General features: G+C 40.3%; 1 protein-coding gene across 5 annotated transcripts in view; it reads right to left on the bottom strand.

Moving 5' to 3' along the window:
- The window catches only part of NRIP1 (nuclear receptor interacting protein 1), an 89,230-nt gene extending 72,155 nt beyond the window's left edge, over window positions 1–17,075 (bottom strand). For 2 of the 5 annotated variants that reach the window (XM_054700351.1, XM_037525087.2), the window contains exon 1: window positions 15,903–15,940. The gene's annotated coding sequence lies outside the window, so the exon portion shown is untranslated. Of the gene's footprint in view, window positions 1–2,205; window positions 2,865–14,086; window positions 15,294–15,902; window positions 15,941–16,663 lie in introns of those variants that run through there. The other 3 variants (XM_037525086.2, XM_037525089.2, XM_037525088.2) reach the window with 3 other exon arrangements.
- Window positions 17,076–17,334: the final 259 nt, after the last annotated feature.

Below are 17,334 nucleotides of genomic sequence, written 5' to 3'. Positions count from 1 at the left end.
AGAATACCACATACACACGTGGATTTTATTGATAAATATATATATATATATATATATTATATGTACCAAAAATGTAGAAGTTCACAATATATTATGGCTTTCTTATTAAAATTAATCTGAATAGGGGTAAAGAGCAATTCTATGCCTTAAAAGCAATTAAAATCAAAATATGAAATAGGGCTATTACTTTTTTCATATTGTCTCATAAAAATTTCTAACAACTAAAATTCAAGTTACTATGCTATAACAAATTTTAGAACAAGAATTGCAAACCCAGGATGCTAATTATTTTAAGAGTTTCTGCTTTCAATTTTTTCTAACCTCAACAATTATACATTCATGTAATTTGCTCAAAGGAGAAGACCTTACATGTCTCAAACCACTAATAACACATTAGTAAAAGAAAGATAATAGACTAGACTGACAGAAATTTAGATTACAGGGGACAGGTGATTCTTCAGAAACTGAGAATGCATCAAAATACAGAGAAACAAGTTAAAATATTACAAAATATTCCCCTTTAGTTTAAAATTCTACAATAAGTTAAAATTATTGGCATTTTAACTTATTGTAGAAAAGAGAAGAAAACAAAGAATAGAATCTAGGATGTTTTAAAAATATTTATCAAATTTGCATGTGTAAAATTGTTTCAGGTTTAATATAACTTCACCAGGAGATTCATTTAAAAAGATTCCATCCACTGAATTGGAGAAATCTCCCACAATGAATTTACTACTCAGTTTTATACTACTCTAGCAAGTCTTTTTTACAATTTAGAAATGATTACATGAAAGAGAAGCAAAATTATTATAAAACTTATGTTTTAACTTCTCTATACAGAAGGGGGCAAGACTTGTTTTAAATAAATTTTTATTAGGGTAATTGGTTCACAACCCTGCATATGATTCAAAAAACAGGACCACATCTCTTCAGATGTATGTTACTATACCACATCGATCCCCAGGCACCCACAGACTTTTTTTTCTCTAAATTTGTTATTAGAGCCAAATCATTTCAATTGATGCTACTCCATAAAGAACTGTTTAAGTACTATATTCCTAAGTAAATTCCAGTACCAGGATGTTACTTAGTCCTTTCTAAATGAGAAATAAAGTACCTCAACTTCTATATGTAAGTTAAGCAGTTTGAAAAAAAAGCATACATATATTTAATGTATACTAGTTACTTTAATGATGCACTTACAATTTTCAGTCATCATATCTTCTTTAGATATTTAAATTTTTGTTCTATAAGAAGAAATTCAGGCTCTGTCATAATATGTACAATCTGTATAAATGTGTAACAGGAAATTCAAGGTTCATATTCTCACCGGGATAAAAGCAGTGGGACCAATCAGAATCGCCTAATATTGTTTCCAGTGTCCTTGATTACATTTTCATTTGTCTCAAATCTCACACTGATGATAATTTTCTGATAAAGATGATAACTTTTTGTTATTTCTCAAACGCTACACTCCATGCATGCATAAGATGATGGAAAGCTTTATTTACTTTCCTAAAGTTCACTGATTATAATCACAATATTTAAAGTTCTATTTCATTCACGTGAAAGTAGGATTTTCCTTTCCTTGGTCATAGAGAATATGTTAATGTCAATGTCATTTTTATAACCACAAGCTAGCCTTTGTGTACAATGGAATACAACCTTGAACTGAAAATGAACTATGTTAATGGCATCAGTCTTACAGCTCTCAAAGCTGAAGAAAGAAATAAGTCTGAGGTCTAGGTTCAGACACACTTCATCTTAACAATATGCGTCAATCTCAGGTGAGCAAGGTAAATGCTGCCCACAAAGCAAGTGTGTGTGCACACCTGCACACACACACACCTGCACGTACACACCTCTCTTCATTTCCTCTTTTCTTTTCCTGTTATTCTTCCCCAGGAGGTCAGTGAACAAAATACAACACTTATTCAAATGGAGATAAACTATACTTTGCTCTGAAAATGAGTGGCCTAAATAAAGAAACTTAGCAATTCATTCATATCTAAGAGTAAATCCTAGGATTGATAGAGTTACTCAAATAACACTTGAAAAAGAACAATGTGACCCCAGCTGTAAGGAACAGGCCAAAAACACTCCCTGAGACAAAATTACCTACAGCACATCATACCCCCATTTGAAACACCTGCTACAGGCTATGCTCATTCACAACTCCATCTAGGAAATATTTTTGTATCTCACCTGTTCCCCCACCCATTTGCATTTCAACTCCATAAAGAGCAGTTATCCCCCATTATAAAACAGTTGACGGTTAAAACAATGAGCCAACTAAGAAAGTACGATATTCTATAACTGACATTTACTGCATTGGCCTTGGACTTCTAATCTTTACCAGACGGGCACACAAATCAATCCATCAGCTCATAAAGGTGTGCTTTTTTAACCTCTAAAACAGATGGGATTGGCCAGAAGTGTCTGGCATGTCAAACTGCTAATCACTGCTGCCCTTTGCACAAAATAACCCACTTAAGTTGAGGCATGGTTGCACTGTAACCGACATTAGTCTGTGGGAAACCCATTTAACTGTCACACACTCCTGCCACTCCTGCTCTCCCTTAATTAAGCCTAATGCCTTATGCTTTGACCCTTTGTTCTAGCCTATTAACCCTATCTAGTACAAGTTCAATTATGTTAAACTAAAAACTTTGCTGTAAAATATTAAATGCCAACCTCAAAAAATCATAAGGGACATCCTCCTAGCCCTTAGCTCTCTGCACCCTGTACTCAATGCATGTGGCAGTAAAACCTCACTTTTGAAGTGATACTGATTCTTACAGACTCAAGAAGAATCAAATTACAGTTCCAGTTCACCATCCTTGTTTTAGAAAGGAAACTGAGGCCAGAAAACATTACATGACTCACCCAATAGCTTCAGCAGAGCCACACTGAAACCTATCTAATCTCTGGCTCAAATCCTTTATTGTCCGTGGTGTCTCTGATTAATAGTTAAACCATCAGGCAGTGTGTTAAGGATACTAATATTTTCACCACAAATTATTACCTTTCACCACTCTCTGGAATACACTACACAAAGCAAAGGCCTAAAGCAAAATAAATGGACGTGTCAACAGAGTTTAGAAGTAATTTTTCCTTCCTCCCAATATCAAAACTTTCTAGCCCTTCTCTGCTTCATTTTTTTATTCTTAAAAGTAATAATGGTCATTGAGACCTCCTAAATTCCACAACACTCACAAGGCAATATGTACCAATATGTACAAATTTTTTCTTCCCTGATGCTTCATTTAAATATTGAATACAGTAAATGACTTAAGCCACTGAAAACAATTACAGCTTGCTACTTGTCCCTAAAGGACAAATCCATGGCTGGATATCTTTTGAAGTATCTCTTTTTTATAAATCCACAGATATATACACACACATATGTTCACAATTGCCAGAATCTCAAAAAATAAAAATAAAAACACTTTACAATTCACTGAAGAATAAAATCAAATGTCATCCAAACTAATATGTTTTCGGTATAGGGGCATTTTATTTTTTTTTTAATTTTTTATTTTTTTAGAAAGATGTATTGATTTTATACAAGAACTGGGGTACAGGCCAGTTGCTCGGGAGGGTGAGAGGACTCACCAGAGCCAGAGAGGGGAACAGAACAGGCAGACCGACGAAATACACTGCTGAGGGGAGCAGCGGGGAGACGGGAGAGGTGTGCCCGCCATGTGGGACCCTCGCCGCCAGCCTGGATCGAACCAGCACTGCAGGCTTCGGACAGTTTCACAGAGCGGTGCTTAACTGCCTGCGCCACCATGGGAGGCCCAGTATAGGGGCATTTTAGTGATAGGATATAGTAATGTGTGCCATTAGTCTTCTGTTTATTTATTTCATACAACTGGAAATTTTTTTTCACTACTTTCAAGTCACGTGAAACAACCTAAAGATGAATAATATATAACAAAATCTGGATTTTTATCTATGATTCATAAGAAAATGCAATTTAAAGTTGTCAAAAGATTTAAAATCACATTTCAATTTTATCCTTTCTGTTCACTACCCAAAGACCTATTTATAACAGTCTTTATATTAACTAATATCGTCAGTTTTGCCTTTTTTCAACCTGGAATCTTATAGGTTAACACAACATGCCAATAAATGGAATACATAATTTTCAAAAGAAAGATCATTTAGAGTTTTGCTAAATGATGAATAAATCCAATGACAGAATTTACTACTTTATTAGGAGTAAAAAGAGAATATGGTAGAAGAGTTTAAACTCAAGGAGAATATGTTCATGTTGTCAGTGATACCTTCAAAAGAAATCACCTCTTGGAATTAACAGAGAAGCATACAAATGGATGTTTAAAATGCAAAACACATGAATGGATGGGTAGTCAAAGCTAAAACACACACTTGCAGCAAGCACAACTACCAGTAAACTAATGATTCAGAGGCCCACTCCCCTTTTTATCTCAAAAAATGTTTTTTTAATTAAAAAATGTTTTTATTTAATTTAGTAAATATAAAATATTGTAATTTCAGTTTCAATATGAAAACTATCAATGAGATACTTAATAGTTTCTCCATACTAAATCTTTGAAATCCATGGCATGTTTTACACACATATGGCCGAGTTCCCATATGTGGCCAGTAGCTACCATTTTAATTGGTACAGTTAATATTTATTTATTTATGCACACAAGAACTGGAGTGTAGGCCAGAGGTGCAGGGGGTGAGAGGATTTATCAGAGACAGATATAAGGAGCAGAACAGGTGGATGTACTGAAATACACTTCTGAGGGGAGCAGCAGGTGAGACAGGAGACTGCTGCGCCATGTGGGTCCCCACTCATGCTGCAGTGGTTGGTGATAGCTTGATAGTGCTGAGACTTAACCCCATGCACTACCAGGGAGGCCCAAATAATGTCATTTTAAATGAGACTTCACACCTCAGTTACAAGAGTCAGTTCATGAGATAGAAATGTTTATATCTCTGCTAAGGAATACAATAATGGGAAATTCACATTATGTAGAATATATTGAATGACACTAAGGAACAATGAAAGGAAAAGGCAGTTCAGATACTTAGGATAAGTCGTGATGAAAGTACAGAGTAGATTATACCATAAAAGTAGTAAACATGCTAATTTTTCTACCTCCTTACTTAGGGCAATTGGGGCAATGAGTCCATTACCTTACATACCATCTTTTGCTTTGATTTATAAACATGTTAATACATAGAGAAATATATGAGCCATTAGAGATGTTTTTCTTGTTTACAAAAGAAACCCAAGCATGCATAAAGTTTAGTAGGGAAAAAAAATTGTTTCCACAAAGCAAAAAACTAGGTTAAAGCTATTTTAAGATAATTTGTTAAATCTCACTGCCATAAATATATAACCTAGATAATCTATGCATTTTCTTTAGTAATTGAAAAGTGGTAGTATAGAAATTCCTGAGCTCCGTTTTAAATACTTTTATTACTGTCTTAACATTAATTTAGTTGAGCATGATATTGTTCAACAACTTAGAAAATTCACCTCTCATGAAGAGCAAATGCTATTTTTTAACATGTAATAAAAGTGCTTCATAAAATACTTCTCCTATAACTTACTAAGTTTTGGATCATCAAATCATTCTTGATATGCTCTAACTTTAAAAATCATCGAATGCCAAAATTAACCTTGACAAGAGAATTTGAAATACTTCTGCCTCTTCAACGAGTTTAACCCAATGCTATTAAATGTGTGAAACTGGTGGATTCTTGTGACTATGGAATCTAAAGAAGCTGCCTATAAGGCTACAGAAATAATTTGTTTCATTTCCTAAAAAAAGAAAAAAAAATTAAATGCTGCTCCCAAAGATTTTACTGAACATGTCTTCTAATATATCATAATTTGCATATTTTTTTGTATATGTTTAAGAAACTTAGCACTGCAAAACAACTTCTAGTGCTAAGTATATTGTCACCAACAGTTTTCCTTTTTCCTTCATAATTAATATGCCTGAAAAGATGGTAAATTTTAAGAAATATTCCTTTCATAAGTTCTAACAAAAAAAAAATGTAGACCAGCAGGTATTATGTAAGTTATACATAATAATTAGCAATTGTTAAATTTAAATACATAAAGGCTCCATCCCTGACCCCAAAAGCCAGATTTTTCAAACAGCTGGAACTATTACAGTTGAATTCAACAAAGTTTTATTTTTTTATTTTTATTTTTTTAAGATTTTTTTTTTTAAATTTATTTATACAAGCACTGGGTACAGTCAGAAGCACGGGAGGGTGAGAGAATTCACCAGAGCCAGACCAGGGAGCAGAACAGGCAGAAGGACTGAAGTACACTGCTGAGGGGAGCAGCGGGCAGCAGGGGAGGTCTGCACGCCATCTGGGACCCTCTCCCAGCAGCTGGGGATCGAACTGGTGTTGCAGAGGCTGCAGGCAGCTTCGCAGCCCAGTGCTCAACCGCTGTACCACAGGGGAGGCCCTCAACAAAGTTTTATAACAGCCTTCTATGTGCTAGGTACTTACACTACTGATAACACACTGATGCATAGGCTTCCGTTCATGGAGCTGTCTACTGAGGAAGATAGACATTAAACAAGTGTAACTATCACAATCAGGAATACAAAGAGTTGTGAGAGAAAAGTCTGAAGGCTTGGGGCTTCTACACATTCTTGTCCACCATGCTATGAGTGTGCAAATCCTTTCCAATTTGCTTCATCAAGGTCAGGTATGTGGTCAGTCTATGGTCCACATAAACAGATACCATTAGTTTTCTTCTCCCTTGCTCTTTTTCCAGGAGGGTAGACCCAGGTGCACTTATTTCAGGGTATATGATCAGCACTTGTTAACCAATGTTCTCTCATCTTGTTACCCTTTCACAAGAGAATACTAGAATGAAGTCCATGACCTTTACATTATGTTCCAAATTGAACCAATAGATCCAACCACCTTCACTGATGGTTTTAGAACATTAACTCCAAAGGAATAGGTAGAGCTGGTTTGAGTATTCTGATTACACTAGTAACTAAGGGTATTAACTCTTATACAAATAGAAGTCCCCCTACTGATTTTCAAAGATAACTCAAAATGTATATAACTTATAGAAACAAAGCCACTCCATAAAAAAGATACACACCTGTACTGTAAAACTTCTTTTAAATTCTCAGCCTAGAAAGTACATTCCAAGTACTAGGATACCAAATAAATCATACAGCTATTCTAAAGCCCATATTTCAATGGCATGAGAAGGAAACAGGCTATAAAAACAGGCAACGTAGTTGGCCCTTTCTTACTTCACTTCTCAAGACCCAGTTCTTGTTGTCACAGATCCTTTCTTGGAGTCAGCTTGTACTCCTCCGCCAATCCTTCACCAAAGATGATTAACTACTCCTTAACACAAGCTTCCCTTCCTTAGAATGCAACCAACCAAACAAGAACGTATGAGATAAATTAAGACTTGGTCTCTCATTTTGAGCCTACTCATGCCCAGCTGTATAAGTTTTAAGAATTTATTTAGATTCTTAAGGGCTCAATTTCCCGCTCTGTAAATGCAGATAATGTTTTGGGAATTCAACAAGCCTTGTGTTTTTCCATTAAGCAAAATGATTGTTTGAAAATGCGGAAGTAGGAGAAGGTACCTCTAAGACAAGTGCATTTTATCCAGAGCATCCATAGCTTTTAACCAAGTCTCTCCCAGCCTGAAAATCTAAAGACTCCATGAATTTACTTCAACTTGTGGAAGCTCCACAGGAAAAAAAATTCAAAGATTAAAAAACAAAACAGAAAGCATGACTTTGATTCAGGTCAATCAAGGATTACCAAGGTAGGTGAAGGGTAGCATTTTTATATTGCGCTTTGTCTCACAGACAGTAAATTAAAAACTTCTATTTTCAATCCTTGGTCTCATGTAAATTAAATCTATTTCATTTTTTTTCTTAAAGCATAGACAGGTTATGGAAATAATATACATACATATCTGAACTCCACAAAGATTCTTCTAACTTACATAGTTTCTCTCTTATTTGGTCAAGTACAATCTAGTCTCTTAATAAAAGATCATAGTAAAACATTCCCTTTGCAGCTTTTATACAAGCTTTTTTGTTTATCCAACATTTAGTTGGCAATTCAAAACCAAAAGCATACCAGAAAACATTATTTATATGAGCCTTATTACTCATCCTTGTGTCTCCAATATGATTTCAATTTGACTGTATACCTTTTAGTGTAGAGGGAATGATTCAACTTGATTCTTTTGAATTCAAAATTCCATAAATTTTAAATGAAGCAAGTAAAAAGAGGAGGAAAGGTTTATAACTCCATTTCCTCATGGCCTCAACAATAAAAGCACATGCTTGATGTGTACTTATAAATACACTATGTGCCACAAACTTCCCTAACTCAAAAACCTCTTTCTTGATGACAGTCTACTGCCAAAATGTGGTAGACTCCCAAACTGTAGACTACCAAACAGTGTTCATCTCTTTACTTGTATTTTCTTCCATTAAATTCACAGATGTGCCATCAATTTCCTCCTTGTATTATAGAGATTAGTTTATTAGCATTGCGTAGTTCTTAAAATGAAATTACTGGGGGATGAGGTAGGGCAATAAGAAAAAAATCATGTTAAGAACCGTAATGGTCAAAAGTTTTAACTTTTCAACCAGGAAGAGCTATGGCTCTGAATTCACTACAATAGCTCCTTGAAGTGGACAAACATAATTAGCCTTGGGAATACCGGGATTACGACCATGACAAGCTATTTTAATGAATTATATCAAGAAACACAGTTGCTTTCTCTGCCTCAAAGAACATTGCTGCGGCAATTCTGTGGTACATTTCACAAAGGCTGGCTAGCATTTGAGGGCAAAGAGCCTGTACTGCTGCCTTTTGTGACTCTATTACCCTCCGGTGAGCACAGGAGCCAGAACATCAGTGCTCTCTGAGAACTAACATCACTTGCTGCAGAATCATCAACTGGAAACAGTGTGCCTTCTGAGGGGGCCTGATCTTTGAGAACCCAAATGGGGCCATATAATTTCTGTGGTCATCGTGTTGGGAACAAGATTTTTTAATGAATTTCTAAAAACCCTACGGAGACTGGTTTCTCTTAAAAAATAGCATATTCTCATAGAAAAGCAAATTATGATCAATGAAATTAGCTGTGTAACCTCAGGCAAGTTACTCAGCTATCTCTCAGACTAGGTTTCTTGTTAAATTTGTCAACAACGGCACTTACTGATGCATAGCGCCAGAATTTCAGAATTTAGAAATCAAATCTAGCCCCCTTGTTTTAGAGTTTCTACAGATGCTGCCAGGGAGATAAAAGAACTTTCTTTTTATCTGTATCCTACATTGATTTAGTAGCAGAACCTAAGCAAGAAAAGTATGTGGGGAATAACAAAACAGAGATACTTTAAAATAAGTTTTTCAAAAACCAAACCTGTGTCTACATGACCCATTGTGTAAATACTCCCTTTAGGGGAAAAAACTGCAACTGTGATTAATTCATTTTGAGGCTATTTCTCATATCCCATTTGGGAATGCTTCAACGTTTTCAAATAATTTTTCGTGATGCTCATCAACTTCTTCTGTCTTGTTTCCCTTAATTTGTTTATTTTCCTGTGCATAAGCCTACCATTCCATTATAAATTTCTATAAACTCATAAATAGAAATCAAATACATCTTTAAAAGAGGGGTTTTCAAAAACCAGTTACAATACCTTAAACATTCCCTATCTTTCAATTTCTAGATAAATTCCTCAGGAGAAATCCCTTTTCAGCATGAACTTCAAATTCACAAACTTTGATTGTGTCTATATATATATACACACATGTATATATATATATTAAGCTATCTTATTTGCATTACGTCATTAAATCACCACAACAATTATAATGTTCACATTTTAGGACTTTATATCAACATAATTTCCTATTTTATTCTTGCAATGATAAACTATCATCTGACTTTTTAAATGCAGTAACTCACCTAACATGTCCACATGTCATGGACAGTATAGGCAAACTCAACAATTAAAAGCAAACAACTGCAAGGAGAACTTAGCTTAGTCTCTGTGTGACTTAAGCTTTTCTCTTAAATACCTAAAACTAAGCACCTGACTTTTCGCACCCTTGCAAAGCCAGTTAAGAATGTAAAAATAATCAAGCAGACTAACAACACAAGTTCCCAAACTCCTTAGTTCCTAAAATGTCCTCAACCCATTAGCAAATTATAGGTTTGAAAATGAGGAGTAGTCCTATAATTTAACAGGTGACTGAAAAATGACTTTCTTAATGAGGAGTCTCAGGGTGAGCGACTCCTTTCAACCAAAGCTCCAAATAAACACCAACATCAGGTCAATCAGTGTCTTGGTCCCAGTGGTATCTTAAGCTGATGACTCAAATTCCCAGCAGGCTTCCAGTTTAATATTTCTTGAAACTCTAGGCTTAGTCACACAGTGACCTGGAATTTAAGGCAAATAAGGGTCTCTTCCGTCCATCCTTAAAAATATTTTTGATAAGTGACACAAAGTTAAAGAGGCAAGACGGGTTTTAATTTAGAACTTTTATTCCCCGAGGTATACAGAGTTAAAAAAAACTTTCTGAGTAGAGTGAACCATGTTAGCTTTGAATTTCAAATACAACTATTAACCCTGTTGTAAAAAAAAAAAATTCTATTTCCAAGTTTCTTAACTTTTTTTTTTTTTTTTTTAACCCTGGCCCTAGATAAACAAAAGAAAAGACAGAATGAAAAGAGATGGAAGAAGAAGGGAGGAAGACATTGGGACGGAAGGGAGCACGGGGGATAGATGGATGATATCACAAGCACCTTCCCTGCCAAAGTTTCAGCTATTCTGGAGTTCTTGATTTTTAACTAAAAAACCAATCAGATGAATTAAAACTTCTTCAACAGATAATTATCCATAACATCACCTTCAAGAACAATCTATTTTAAAATCTGGTATCACCTTTAAAAAACGATCTTAACACTACTAAGTAAATATCGTGGCTCTTTTTATCCGTAACTTCAAAGAATGACTTTTTCTGTATTTTTGAGTTGTCAGTCTTCTAAATTCTTCGCTGCTTCTCATTATATTATTCTTAGTAATAGGCTAAATGTTCTTCTAGCATGATTCAAGGTATTAATTTAAATAAAATCCTAACACAATGGTAAAATGTTACCACATTTATTTTTTCTGATTCTTTTCTTCTCAATATTTTATGAATTTATTGTTTCAAGTATACTGATAACCTAAAATACCACAGGTTTTGTAATGCATTATTTGTAGTATCTGCAGAATAGTGTAAAGATAAATTTGAATTTCAAGGTTCAGAATATGGAGTATATACTATTACAGTGACAACAATCATTATGTCCTATTTATCTCAGCACTTGTATTTATGAAAAATTGAAGCCACCCTTAATAACTGTAGCAAAACTAAAGGCAAGTTCTGTTCTAAATGAACTCTAACTCTGAGAAATCAAAATATTCAACATCTATCAAACTGAACACTAAATTTCAAAGAACAAAAAATAACAGATGGGCATCAAAAATACAGGTTGCAAATAAATACCTATGAGACTTCAGAGGTCTCTTTAGTCCCACTATTCCCCTACCCTCGAAGTGTACATTAAGGGGTTTAAACAAAACATTCTTTCTGTAGCTATTCCCATCAAGTTGCTAAGAAATCTATGAAAGAGTTCTCCAGTTCAACACCCAAACCTCAGCTGTTTCCATGTTCAATGAGCCCCTTGGAAAGCATGAGATCTCACAAGAATAAAGAATAGTCTTAATATTAATTCATGTCCTTCCAAAGTGTAACTTCCTGGTTCTATTCCCAATGTTGACTCCCATTAAAGAGACATTCAAACACAAGGTGTGTACATGCACAAATGGGGGGCTTCCCTTGCCCTCCCCCAACAACCACTATTTATATAATATTGCTGCCCTCATAAAAGGGAATCCATTACCATCAGCCATCCATGTTCTTGCTTTAGCATCAGATGCAAACAGGATACAGAAAACAAGATCTCTCTCCCCCGTTTACTTTTTGTTCATTCCAACCTCAGGACATAATCCTAAATTCCATTCCATTGGCCTCTTCATCATTTGACACTCCTGATTTTTACCTTCTCAGGTTGTGATGACATCCTGGTGTTATGTTTCTCTAATTGTTATCTAAATAGTACAGAATAAGTTTGCTCACTCCCCTCAGACGATACCCTCAAAAACCTGTCACTTAAGGAGGTACGTCTTGAGGAACTGAATTCACATATCCCTCACCCAAGTCTACATTTCCTTGACTTTTCAATAGTAATCAAAAGTTGATTTTCATAAAAATATTTCTCCAGTTGAAAGACATGGTACAAAGGGCTCTGTGAGAATAGCAAATGCTTTTTTGTCCTGCTTCGTATGTGTAGCAGTAAATTATTATTAAAACAAACAAAACCCACCTTGATTATGTAACAATCACACCAAGGGGCACATAGGAAAGCACAAGAGTAAAACTAAAACCTTCAGCCCACCTAGTCAAGAAGGGAAAGGCTACAAATAAAGGCAATTTTCACGGAGGAAAACATCCAAAGATACAGGAGCTACTTATTTCAGAAAGGGGATGACAGAGAAAGGAAGGGAAGAGGCCAGAGAGGGTGCGGGAGCAGGAGTGTAGTGTAGAGAGAAAAACTATTATCTGTTAACCTAGACTTTGAAAATCTAACTGTATAAGGCAATCAAAAGCTTGAAAAGGAAAACTAAACCTATCACAATTTAAAGTGAATCTGTACATTTTTTTTTCTTGGAAGAAAAGAAATGATGATTTGAACTGAATCTGGGTAGAATTCTCTCTTAACCTGACACATAAGACTGTTACTGCTTTTCCAGAAAACCACTTAATATGAGCTTTTAAGTTTCCGACCGTCCTAAGGTTTTAAAATTAAATACCTAATTCCGTTAATGTCATATACCCTAAGTCACTATGATTTAGAATTACTTCTGTGTCATCATCTTCTAGTATTAGTTTGCAATGGAATCTGTACAATTAATAACCGTCTTCCCTCTCATCTTTCTAGAGAGTCAAGGATGACTTATCTCCTTCTCTCCCTATTTGTTCCATTAGATTGACATATTTTGGCTCATCTGTCACCTCCCATAAAACTCTGCTTTCAGATATGAGTTAATTCATTTTTAGTTGTCCTCAATGTTCTAAAATAGTGATGTTTGACAGAATTAATACAGTGCTCTAGTTCTCTCTGTTCAACTGGTATTTAATTAAAGATCTTGGAGGCCATCTTTCTCTCAGGTTACACCATTTAAAGAAGGAACCTTACTTCTATGGACAATGTAAGATAAGCCACATAGCAACCAATCTGCCTTCCTAAGGTCTCCCATTTAACAGATTGCTGTACTATCTGCAAATTACTGGCCAGAGAGATTACTCAATTTCATGTCTATTTCACTCCTGTCTTTGAACCACCACTCTACCACAGTCTGCATTCTCTCTTAGGAGTTTACCGAATTTCTGGACTAACAACACTCATGTTTTTATCATTGCTTTTGTTTCATCTGGAACTCAGAAAGTCCTAAGAGCTTTTAATTTGTTAAGATTTATTGAATCTCTGGTGACAATGCAGCAAATCTTTAAGGAATCAGCTACCTTGGCGTGCAAACTGAAAACTCCCTGTTTTAAATTCTTTTGAATTAATATCTTTGGAGAAGGGCCCGCTCAATATGTCATAATTTTCAATTTCACAGATATACATTGGCACTTGCTATTTATTACACAAATAATTATTCTCTTGGACGGTCTTTTGAAAGCCAGCACGTCTTAATAATTTTTTGGCTATATCCGAATCACAAGAGACATGTCAATTTAAGCAAACTTCAGGAGCAATAAACTAACAAACAGACTCTAGGTGGTGGTATAGGTTATTTTTTATCATGATGTTTGCTCTCAAAACTGCAAGAGACACAAGAGCCTTTAGCCTTCTTTACAGACACTTCTTTACCGCGAACGTAGTTTTTTTGTTTAAATCATTAAATAAACTTCAAGCGCTGCAGAGTCTGGAGATGCATGCAAGAAGAAGATTTGAGTCAATTCTTACCATAGACATTAAATATGGTTCTCAACTACTTCAACGGCACCACAGAGAACTCTTCTGTGGAAAAATCAACAATGAGCAGTCCTTTTCTTTAAATATATATTTTGCACACCCTCCTAAGGGACTTCCAGAGTAAGGATGTAAAGAAGACTTTCCCCACCAGGGTGTATGAAGTAGACTAGCAACCCCACAGCCTCCTCATAGTAGCTGTTTCATTGATGGATTCTTCTTTGTCTCTAGGAACTAATTCCAAACAGAAAAGTTACTATTGGTGATGAAGCCACTACTCTCTGATCCAGTTAAACCCAATTGGCATTACCAAAGCACAAGGCAACACCAGAGCAACTCACTTGGAAGATGATAAACATTTCAACATATTCCAGGCAGTAACCCACACTTAGGTGCCAGGCAGATGAAGTACCATTTGCTTAAAAAGTCCACTTATTTCAGTGTCTCTCCAACAAAAGTGGCAAACTGGTGATTAAACATTGAATAATCACATCAGGAAGATGCCACCCACTTGCTACACCTATGATTCACTAATAAGCAGGTTCAATGCAATTCATAACTTTAAAGAATGAATTACCAGGGCCCTTTACCTCACAAGCCACCCCCTGGCCCCCTAATATAAAGAGCATTCATAAGATACAACCCCACAACCATTTTTACTTTGGATCCCTATAGAGTTTCTCTTTCTCTGAAAACAGTTTTTCTGCAAAGCCTCACATTTAATCATTTACATTCCTAGAGCCAAACTCCAGCTTAGTTGCACTAAGGGAAAAGTCCTCTGTGGCTATGAACGTTCGCATTTTTTTCCCCCAAATGAAATGTCCTGTTAAGAAAAATATTTCTAAGACGCTAAACCACTTATTCTGCTCTTCTTTTCCTCTCTTCAGGACCCAATTAAGCGACGAGCGCGATCGAAGGCAGAAACTCGTGTAATGCTTGGGAGATCAACATGTGTCACACACTCCCAGCCTCCTCGCTTCTCCAAGACACAGTTGGTTCCTTTGTTCCTACAGCCTGAACACCAACTCCTGATAAAATTTGGACACTACTTGGGAAAGATGGGAGGGTGGGGAGACTATTTCCAGGGAAACCCTTGCTAAGACCACAAAAGTCACCAGACAGGAGGTCACAGATGTAGGCGAGAGAAGTCCCCCAAAGCCTCCCGGGACCTCCCAGGGGCTCCCCCTCAGCGGGAGCCCCGATTCTGGCCCTGGGGTGAAGGGACGGCTGAGGCCTCGGGTCCCAGGAGCGGCGCCCCCGGGAGGGGACGGGCAACTGGGGACGGGCCGGGTCCGGGGGGAGCCCGGGGCGCCGTCCCTTTTCCCAGTCACTTTCCCTGGCCCGGAATCCGACGAGCTCCGCGCGGATGGCACGGAGCAGAGCCCGGCGCCGCCCCGGACGCCCGGGGCAGCAGGAGCCCGAGCGGCGCGGCGAGCGGCGCCCGGGACGCGGGGCCGAGGCGGCGGCCGAGCGGGGCGCGCGAGCCCGGCCCGGCCCGGGCGACGCTCGGCGGCCGCCCCTCGGCCCCAGCCCGGCGCGGACGGGCGGGCGAGCCCGGGGCCAACTCCACAACTTGCCGGCGCGGCCGCCCGGCCCCCCAGAGTTCCCGGGGCGACTCGGCGGCGGCCGGCGCGGCGGGCTTTCCCGGGCGGCGATCTCCGGCCGCGCCGAGCGCCCCCGCCGCCGGCCGCGCGGTCCCCGCCGCCCCGACGCCCCCGCGGCCCTGCCCGCCCGCGCCCGCGCCGCCGCGGGCCGCGCTCCCGGCCGCTTCCGGCCGCGCCTCAGCGCCCCCGCCGCGGCCCCCACTCACCCGCGGCCCCGCGGCCCCGGCCCGGCTCCGGCAGGCTCGCTGCGCGCGGGCGCCCCGCCGCCCCGTCAGCCCGCGGCGCCGCGGCCGGCCCGTCCCTGAGGCCGGCGGCGGACGCGAGGCCCCCGCGGGCGCGCGCGGGCGTGAGGCCGGGTCGTCCCTCCGCCTCGGCCGCCGCCTCCTGCCTGCGCCTCGGCCGCCGCCGCCTCCCGAGTTCGGGGCTCTGCTGCAATGTCTGCGCGGCTGACTTTGAGCGCCTCGCTCGCCGCCCGCCCGCCCGCGGCCGCGCTCCTCCCTCCGCCGCCGAGTCCGCCGCGGCCCAGTCCCTCCCCTCGCCGCTCCACGCCATTCAGCTCTTCAGCCAAGTTTCTTAACCCTTTTTTCCCCTCCCGCCCATTGTCACCGCGGCCGCAGGAAGCCGCTCGGGTCCCGGCAGCCCGCGGGAGCCGGGGGCGCCCTCCGTTTGGGGGTTCGCCCCCGACCCCGCCGGCCCGGCCGGAGCGCCGCGTCCGCGGGAGAGCCTGGCGCCCCGCGCTCCCGCGCCGGCCCCCTCGGCTCCCGGCTCTGTCCAGCCGCCCCCGGCCGCCCCGGGCGCCTGGACAGCTCCTCGCCGGAGCCCGGGCGACGGGGCTGGGGACACAGGCCAAAGGGCTCGCGTGGGGGGCACCGCCGAGGCGCCCCCCGGGCCCCCCGGGTGCTGGCGCCTGAGGCGTCTCCCTCCTGCGCTTCCACCCCGCCACACGCGCCCCCGGGCGCCCTCTCACCTGCCCCCAACTTGCACCACCTGGCAAGCGGGGTGTCCTGCTTTAGTCTTGGGGGGCACGGGCACTAACTCCAGGCCACTTTGCTCCTACGCCCAGCACCCCGCAGGCGCCCAGGAATGGATGTGGACTGACTCCGAGAGCAGAACTGGGAAGGAGACCTGAGGAGCGCCCTGGTCGGCTCCTTCGACGCACGGAGGACTCGAGCAGCGTGTGTCTCCAGCTGCCTGGTCACTGCGAAGTCCCCGGCGGAGTCTGTCCGCGAATCGACATCATCCCCGGGAAGCGTTTGACCCCATCCGATCAGGCAAAAGGAGCAGGGTTGCCACTTCTTCGGCAGCTCTCCTGGGCTCAGTCCCCGAATAAGAAATAACAATTACATCACGAGGCCCGGGCGGCCGCACCGTGGAGCCTCTTGGTTTCCTGCAGCCTGATCTCGCTGAACCCGCCTCTAAACTGGGGGGGATATGGATTGGTGAAGAAAGTGGAGGGAGGAGAGAGTCCTAGGAAACCATAATTTCCCCCCTTCTCCGTGTATTTGCTGTTTTAAAATCGTATCCTCAGAGCTCTCCAAACAGCTCACTGGAACTATTAACACCCCCACAACACCTCCCCAGATGTCAGGTTTCTTTTTGACTCTAGCATCTAGCATTTAGTAACTCACCATGAAAAAA

Source organism: Talpa occidentalis, unplaced genomic scaffold (assembly GCF_014898055.3).
Source record: "Talpa occidentalis isolate TD23 unplaced genomic scaffold, MPIMG_talOcc4v2.1 talOcc4.4, whole genome shotgun sequence".
NCBI lineage: Eukaryota > Metazoa > Chordata > Mammalia > Eulipotyphla > Talpidae > Talpa > Talpa occidentalis.
Note: the sequence above shows the minus strand (reverse complement) of the source record. Positions and strands in the feature narration are given on the sequence as shown.